This window comes from Rousettus aegyptiacus, unplaced genomic scaffold (genome assembly GCF_014176215.1).
Source record: "Rousettus aegyptiacus isolate mRouAeg1 unplaced genomic scaffold, mRouAeg1.p scaffold_m13_p_15, whole genome shotgun sequence".
Taxonomy (NCBI): Eukaryota; Metazoa; Chordata; class Mammalia; order Chiroptera; family Pteropodidae; genus Rousettus; species Rousettus aegyptiacus.
The window spans coordinates 54,292,317-54,301,604 of NW_023416290.1; the positions used below are offsets into that span (position 1 = coordinate 54,292,317).

General features: G+C 41.6%; 1 long non-coding RNA gene across 1 annotated transcript; it reads right to left on the reverse strand.

Moving 5' to 3' along the window:
- Positions 1–2,347: 2,347 nt before the first annotated feature.
- LOC107497683 lies at positions 2,348–7,310 on the reverse strand. The gene is made up of 3 exons (XR_001593869.2): positions 7,143–7,310; positions 3,492–3,589; positions 2,348–2,600 (listed from the first exon to the last, which is right to left on the reverse strand). It is a non-coding gene; the product is annotated as an uncharacterized LOC107497683 (long non-coding RNA).
- Between the last annotated feature and the right edge of the window lie 1,978 nt (positions 7,311–9,288).

The following is a 9,288-nucleotide window of genomic DNA, read 5'->3' on the forward strand; positions in this document are numbered from 1 at the left end:
CACCTGTCACATCGGTTTGATCTCTGCCAGTTTCCAAGAAAAATATAATCCACTGAAGCCAAACATCTGGTGAGTTTAGGAACCACACTGAAGCCTTGGGGGGTCGTGGCAGAGGAATATCATTTCTCGCTTCACAGGGCTCTGCCGTCATGTCGGGTCTTTATCTCATGAGGAGCTCGTCCAAAGCCTGTATTCCCAACAGGTGGTCTCCTTGCCATCCACAGCCTCCTGGCACGTAGACCCAGTGACACTGGTCCTGCTGCTTGCCTTCTGGATCGTTGGAGTCCAACATTTCTTCCCCATCACATCCATAACACCTCATTTCCACAACTGACAAAGGAGAGGGAAAAGGGGAACCATGGCTTTTCCTAGGATAAAGACGTAAAAGCACAAACCTCGCCAGATGTCAGAGCATGTTGGAAAAGTAAACGCACGCATTAACACGTGCACACATGCACACACACACACACACACAAGATCACGTATATCTTTTATTCTATTGTGGTAATGAGACTGTACCATACCCAAAAGTGCCAGGAAACAGTATGAGGCGCCAGTGCTTGACATGGCATCAGGCCTTCTGTCTCTAGTTAGCATTTAACCATGAATCGTTACGTTCATGTAAGCCCTTCGTTCCATGATTGTGAATCTATGCGTTATAATTTTGTGATATCATAAACCTTCAACAAACTTCATTTAGGAATACCTAAATGAAGATGTGTAAACATGCAGTTCACGTTCTCACGCTGTTTTGTGCTTAACAAGACTTGCCTAATTTGCTCCAACAAAGACACAGAAATATTTTTAACAGAGCCACTAAGGTCACTATCCATTTGGGAACGTCCATCTGACACAGAGATGACATGCTTGTCACTACATTAAAGAAAAAAATACAAATAAAGTTTTTTAGAATGTGATTAGCAATTTGATAAACAGTATCCTGTGGAACCCAGGATGTATCCAATTGTCCTTGCCCAGTTCTGCAAGGGGACAATTAATCTCCTTTAGCTTGACCCTAGAAAAAGAAAAATCAGCATTTCCTAATAACAGTGTTAGGGGCTGGTGATAAGTGATTATGCAACTAATAACACGTAGATTCTACCTCACGTGTCTCAATTTATCTCATAGTTTGGTTAAAATGAGAGGTGGTTCAAAAACATTTTGAAAAATACACATTAATAAGCCCTGATGTTCCCATTAAGAATCAAAAAAAAAAAAAATCTCTTAAGCATCCAGTTTAAGAACATATAAATGCTTTGTGTTTTTCTGCTACGTTCCAAGAATTTCGACATTAAATATCCATTGCAGGAGTATCATCAATAGTTCCAAAAACCTGTCATTCAGCTTGAAAAAAGTCAATAAAGGAAAGCCTGCAGATATAAAACCCCTGACATGGGCACACGAGTCTATGGTTTACAGAGTCCTGTCAGATCTATTCTCTCACGTGAATCTCCCCCAACTCTCTCTGAGGTAAAACACACAAAATCATAACCCCTGGTATGTCTTTGTTCAGTCAGCAATGTTCTCTGTTAAAGGTTATAAATACAGTGGTGAACTAACACACACAACCCCGTACCCAAACAGACATTGCACAAACATGGGAATTACACAAACCAGTACACGCATAGGAGCCAGCATGCTGTGACACTTACCCCGTAGCAAAAAACCAGCAACAGCTCGTAAGCATTGAAGCCGAGGTCAGATCCCCGGTATCTGTCTGCAAGATTCCTGATCTTACCTACAAATTCATTTAACCTATCAGATTCTCAATGTCCTCATCTGTAAAATGAGATGATGATGGCATCTGCCTTATCTGGTCATGGTGAGGATTAAAAGAGATAACACATGAGAACACTCGCCACAGCGTATGTCCTCCAGAAATATTTGTTCCCTTCTCCTGCCCATACCTTCTTCTCTTCCTTTGAAGCCTTATCTTTGGTGAACAAGCCCTGCCTATCTTATCCCTCACCTCGGAGTATCTTCTCTCTGTACTACGGTAGATCTTACTATCTATTTTACTCCTATAAGAATTTCTAAAAAAGTTATTGTTATGTTTTTCTGAGTATAAAAGCAATACTCACTCACTAGAGAAAAATGTGTGTTAATATTGATCAGGTTAAAACAAAAAAGAAAGAAAGAAGAAGAAGACAAAAAAGAAGCAATTGCCTTAAACTCAGAGATAACCACTCTGGGTATATGCATTTTATGCATATACTTTCAGATCTTTCTCTCAGCATATTTTCATTAAAAATTGTTAACTCTTTTATAATATGCTTTTTTAGAAGATACTATATCACAAACATCTTTTGATTTGAATAAATATACTTTTGCATTATTTACATCATTCCATTGCATAGCTGGGGGCTATTCCACTGCAAGAATGCATTTTCTTAATCAGCCTCAGCCTCGTACATTTACATCCATGTTGCGGTGACCAGCCATTGTCCCAGGTGGGATTTTTTTTTTTGTCGTTTTTTTTTTTCCTTAATACTCACACATCCTTTTTAATACAAAGCTTTCTCCTGATCACAATTCCATTAAATTGGGGTCCATCTGTGTCTTATGCTGCCGAAATTCCTCCTCAGTGCCTTGAATGAGTCCTGGAAAATTAAGATTTCTCATTAAGCTTAAACCTTTGACCCTGTCTATCCCATAGGCCTCCTTTGAGGATCTTGATATGTGTCAGTCCATTACCGTGGCCGAGAGCCATGGGTGCAACTTATTAAATTTTTTAAATTAAAATTAAATACATTTTTAAAACTCAGTCACACCTGTCACATTTCAGATACTCACAGCTGGTGCTGCTGTGTTGAACAATGTAAACACAGCATTGTTCACATTGCTTAAGACATCTCCATCATTCCAGAAAGTTCTATTGCGTAGCCCTGCTCTACAGCGATAGTGGTTATGGATTTTCTTGGGGGTGGGAGGAGATGAAAGTAGTCGCTCTTGCTCCCCCATCTACTTCTCTTCTGGGCAGGACCCAAGGGATTCTAAAACTGATCATCTGTCATCCCCGTTTATAAGTCTTTGGCGGGACTCCCCTGTCCCCAGGATGAAGCCCATGGTCTTCGTTACACCTCTCTCATCACCCAAATCTTCTCTTTCTCCCTCTCCTCTTTGTCCTCCACCTACACTGAATGACTGGCATTTTTCTGAACGTGCCATGCCCTCTTGCACTTCTGTGCTGCAACAAGTCATGACCTTCCTGGAAGATTCTTCCATGCTTGGCTAAACTCCATTTGTCCTTCAAGACTTGGTTCAAGCTTAGGCTTCTTCTTCTTTTGCAGAGTCTTTCCAGATACTGGCTGGATTAGTTTCCCTTCCATGGTTCTCCACGGCACCCAAGACACATGTACATTAAACTAAAGAAGCTTAAGTCCCTGCCAGGCCCCAGACAGGAGCTCCAGCACTGTGTTTACGTAGTCATATGTTTCAGTGAATTGGCAAAAATAAGATATTTTAACTGCAACTACTTAGGAAACTCTTACCTCCCATGGTACTGTCCTTCACGTCAATGGTATTGCTGAGACTGCTGGCATTTGTGAAATAACTTTGGAAAAGGTGAATTGGTAATGTGTCACTTAATCTGCAAAATAGAGAGAAATATTTTATATCAATTAAATAAGTCAGAAATGAAAGACTCTTGATGTGGATACACACAAAGGTACTTCTTTGTCATCTTTATATATTAGATAATGGAGAAAACATTCAGATTAAAAATTGAATACAAAGTAAGACCAATATAGAAGAGTGATAAAATCAGTAGAAATTATTCTGACCTCAAGAAGCCAATTGCCTGTTGAATTCTTTGGGAAAATTTGATAAAAGCAAGTTGATTTTCAGAATACTTTGTCGAATTAATTCTGGGCAAGATGACCATAAAATATTGGAGGGAAAACATTGTAGAAAGTCAGCAGTCTGAAATCAAATTGCTTCAAAAGTATTTCTAAGCTCTTGATCCACTTTAAATAAACCAGAACTGGAAACATTGATGATGCGTTATGGGCATGGCTCGTGCTTTTTGTTTGTTTGTTTATGTTTTTTTGTTTGTTTGTTTGTTTGTTTGAAAGGAAGATGAAAACCAATACCAAAATGCATTGTTTTAAAAGACAGGTGAAGGGATAAATATATAGACATAAGTTTCAAGGTAAAAAAATTTAATATACATGTTTTTTAAATCATTCTCTTTTTTAAAAATAATCTGGACTAACTGGTCAAATATAGTTTTGCTCATATTAAAGATAGGACTTCTAATATAGAGGCTCAAACTTTTGAATGAATGAATGATGATAGATAAATAAGTGATGACATGAATAGCTAAATAAATTAGCTAGTTCTCTCAATAAATGACCTATTTGACAAGCCACACTACTAATCAAGAATATAAATTTTTCCCTTCGGTTACTGGTCTAATGCCTTGTTAGACCTTACAAGTAAACAAATGTGGGACAGCTTCTTTTGGCTTTTTCTTTTCAAGTTCCTAAAGCTCTTCTTTTCTCTGCCATCATTTTCTTCACCTGCTTGGCTGGATGAAAGAATCTTAGTGAAATAAAAAGCTCAGTGAGGTGAAAACACATCCCATAAAAACACCCATTCAGGAGTTTACCGAAGGGGGCTGTCCGCTCCTCACTTAGATGGCCATATTTCATTCCCCCCAAGGAAACTGGACACCTTTCATCCAAAAGGAAGGCAATGATCATCAAAGAGCAAGGAGCAGAGTCAGGTTGCAATCCTTTTATTTTCCAAAGAGGCCTCAGGGGAAGAAATGGGAGGAAATTTATAACTAGCTATTCTAGAGGCTTATGAGCACAAAAGTTAAATCACTCTAACTTCTGCCTGACTTACTCGACCTCAACCTGGTGAACAAAGCGAGATTCTGTGTGAAAGGGGAAATCTGGGCAAAATTGAAAACGGAAGAGCTAAAGTATAAATCACAAATTTAGTACATAGCCTTTCAGATAATACGTAAGTGTGTTGCATTAATCGATTTTGTCTCATTTGGAACCAACAAAAGAAGGTAAAAGAACATAGGACTTGGAATCAAATAGAACTGGGTTCAAACCCTGAGTAAGCCATTTAGCATCCCTGGGACAATAAGGCAGGTTAACTAGCCTCTTCGAGACTTGATCTCCTCATCTGTTAAATAAAGATGATAATACCTACTTGGAAAAGTTGTGAGGATTACATAAAATATTAAATATAAAAGTACCTAGCACGGTGTCAGTCTCAAAGTAAGTACCATTTATTGAGTTAAAGTAAGAGTTTTATTTCCACCACTATCCAAAACCTCACCATCCGCATTCCAGGGCTATTAGCAACTTAAGGTGGACAAGATGCCTTTCGTCTCTTTTTTCAAATGTGTATGTATGAGTCATGCTAAGCATTTTACATCCATTTACCTATTTAATTCCCACAACAATGCTACTAGCAGCCTGAGGTATAGGGTGGTTAATTAACTTGCCTAAGGCCACACAGCAAATAAGAGCCAGGGACTGACTGCACACCTGTCTGACTTCCCTTGCTTTTCTGGATTTTTCAATATCAGATCGAAGAGATTGCAAATAGAGGGGGGGGAAAACACCTAATCTTTCTTCTTCCTTCATTGACTAGGGTATATATCTGGACTTAAATAAAGCCTCTTTGATATTGTTTATTTGGGGACATTCAGTACATTTCATTTAAGCAGGAGGTCCTAAAAATATTCTTACTCTTGGATCAAGCAATTTTCCTTCAGAGAACCTAGAAGAGAAATGAGAAGACTTCCATAAAACAGGCATTCATTACACAGCTGTTAAACATTCACGGCAATCGAAACCATCCAAATGTCCAATCAGAAAGAAAGAGTTGAATTCACTCTGGTAAACCTATTGAAGTAATATTATCTAGTCATTAGAATAAGGTTTCAAAGAATTTGAATGGCACCAACACTTATTAAAAACTCCTGAAATAATGTAAATGTTAAAAGGCAATGCACCCTAAACACTTTAGCCCTGGTGTTAATTTCCCAGGGCTGCCAAACAAACACCACAGATTGGTGGCATCAATAACAAATATGTTTTCTCACAATTCTGGAGACGATTTCTTCACAATTCTAGGAGTCTGCCATCTCAGCGTTGGCAGGGCCTATTTTCTCCTGAGGCCTCTCTCCTTGGTTTGCAGATGGCCATCTCTCTGTGTCTCCACATGGCCTTCCCTCAGTACCTGTCCTAATCTCCTCTTCTTATAAAAACAGCAGTCATACGGGATTAGGACCCACCCTAATGACTTCCTTTATCCTTAATTACCTCTTTGAAGGCCCTTTCTCCAAATACAGCCACATCCTGAGGTACTAGGTTGACTCTACAACGTATGATTTTGGGAAGAAAAGTGGGGCCTGGGCACAGTTCAGCCATCGCCACGCTGGACTCGAGCAGACCGTATTTAAATTCTGTCTTGCCGACCGAAAATAAATCTGGAACACACTGTCCTCTCTGAGCATCAGTTCCTAAATCTCTAAAATAAGAATAATATTGCCTCAGAGAGTTTTCGTAAGGACTAAGAGAAATGTACATTTAAAAATATTAACACAGTGTCTGACCTACGATTGGCGCGTAATAAGTGGTAGCAAGTGAAATACTGACTGCAAAAGGGGGTGAAAAACCATAGAAATTGATTTCCCCTATGGTAAAATGTGTCCTCCCCCAATCCCGCCCCTCCCCCCGCAAAAGGAAGTATGTCAAATCTCTACAGTTTTCTTTTGATAATATTTACAAGCAATTTTTTTCTCAGTAGTTTTCTATACTATATGCAAATAAAATTTCTAATTAAAAAGTTAATTGAGAAACTTTCTCAACTTAGAAAATCACCAAATTTCATTGGATATACCAGAAGTCATACGGTTGACCTATAGACTTCATCAAAATTGCAAATTCCTGCAAAACAAAAAACAAAACAAAAAACAAAACAAAAAAACAAAAAAAAAACATACCACACATTGCAAATAAAACAAAAAAATTAGAGTTTTCTGTGGAAATATTTGCAACACATGTGTATTATTAATATATTGCTGCTTAACAAATTACCCCCCAAAACTTAGTGGCCCAAAACAAACATTTATTATCTCACAGTTTCTGTGGGTCAGGAGCTTGGGAGCAGCTTACCTGGCCGGGTTTGGCTCAGGGTCTCTCACGAGGCTGCAGACAAACTGTCAGCTGGGGGGCTGCTGTCACCTACAAGCTTGACCGAGGCTGCAGCATCCTCTTCCAAGATGAGGCCCTCGCATGGCAGGCAGTTGGTGCTGGCCGTCAGCTGGTCGTTGCCTGGGCTTCCCCCATGTTCTCTCTCACCCTCCAGGGCCTTCTTCTGTACAAGGCCCCTCCCTCTGGATGACCTGGACTTCCTCACCTGCAGCTGGGTTCCAATAGGGAAAGAAAGAGAGAGGGCGCCAGCCAGTGAGAAAGAGCGCGCAAGAGAGAAGGCTGTCTTTCCTAACCTAGGATCAGGAGTGAGACCCCATCACTTTGGTTGTGCTGTAGTCATTGCAAGAGAGTCAATAAGCCCAGCCCATGCTCAAGAGGAGGAGATGACACGAGGTCATGACCTTCAGGAAGCAGAGATCATCCGGCACCATCTAAAGGCTGCCTGCCACAACGTGTGATCAAAACTCAGGTACAACTGGATATAAAACCCAACATCCAGAGAGCAAAGACGGAGGCAGCCACTTTAAAGAATAAATTGGAATGATTTACACACACGAAACAGTATGCAACATAACTCACGTAAAGAAATGTACGTTAAAATGATGCGATGCCCGTTTTCACTTACTAGCAAGCTTCTTTTCCAATCGGATAGCACCCAGTGTTGATAAGTGTGTGGAGAAACAGCTATTCACTATCAGAGGCTCCTTTCAGGACAATTTGACAATGTCTTTTGAAGAAAATGCACATACCATGAAAACTAGCAATTCCTAGTTTTACAGATATATTCGCAAACACACATATATTGGTATTCGGTGATGCAATGTTTTCACTGAAAACTACTAAAAATAATAAAAATATCGACTAAATAACTTACAGAAAGGTATGCAGCTGTTAAAAAGAATGAGGCAGACTTCTACAGGCTGATGATCAAAGGCTCTCTGTCGCCGTATTAAATGAAGACAAGGGACAGGAGACTATTTATAATATAATTGCTGTCGCAAAGAAAAGAACATGCACGTTGACATATACGTTAAACTTTCTGACCGACACCGAAGAAAACTCTAAACGCACTTATTTCTGGAAAAAAGGACAGTAACCGCCCTGGTTTCTGAGCCCCTCCTCACTGATCTGGACTGCCTCCTTTACACAGAAACGTGGAGGATGCTTCTGCTCTGAAGACGGGGGTAGGGGGGGACCAAAGAGCACCCAGGTCGCTATAACCTGAGGGGAGGGGGACCACGTCTAGAATGAAGCAGGCACAGCCGCTGAAGTCGTTGGCCTGCGTTTCCTAACAGCAAAACAGCAGCGAGGACAGTGGGCCGCACCGAGGGGGCCAGATCGGAGACGGGGCCCCCTCCCCCCGCCACCCTCTCCACAACCAGGGACAAAGGGCCCGTTTGAATGCAGGCCTCGCTGTTCGACCATCCAAAGATTTTCATTTGGCAGTCGCCGTTCGCACAACACAAACGCTCTTTCCTATGATATCAATTCTTTCTTTAAGAAGAAAAATAAGACGGCCTCCAGCATCACGGCCCGCGGGCCCAGCCAATGGCCCGGGCCTGGCTGCCAGCGCTCTGTGAAGGGGCCCTGTGTGCCTGGCGGCCACGCTCCTTATCTTTTATCTCCTGCCCACGCCGGAGCTCTTGTTTCTCCTGGGTGTTCTGACGACTTCTCTCCTTCAGCCGCTTTGACAGAATTTGCCGGCTGCCGGCTGATGCAGAACAACTCTCTTCTTGTGCCTGGGCCGCTCGGCCTTCCCTCCAGGCTGCAGGGGAGAAAACGTGTCTTTGTGGCCCCCTTTCAATAGCTCTCTGAATCCAAAGCCTCGTGGGCTCTGGCAGGGGAGCCTGGGATGTAAATAGACGGTGCTGTTTGCTCCTCTTTGCAGAGCCGGCCTTCGGGAATCCAGAAACGAAGCCACAGCCCAGGCCCGGTCGTTCGGGGACAGATTCCTGGGCCGAGCGAGCTGGCAGATGAGCTAGCCCCTGGGGAATTACTATCGCTCGTGTGTGTGCAGCTCATTCAAGTCCGTCTACAAAACGCTTTCAGAACCGCTGGCTCAGTCGGTTACCATTTACGGTGGCCCTACTCTGTGCCTAGCACAGCC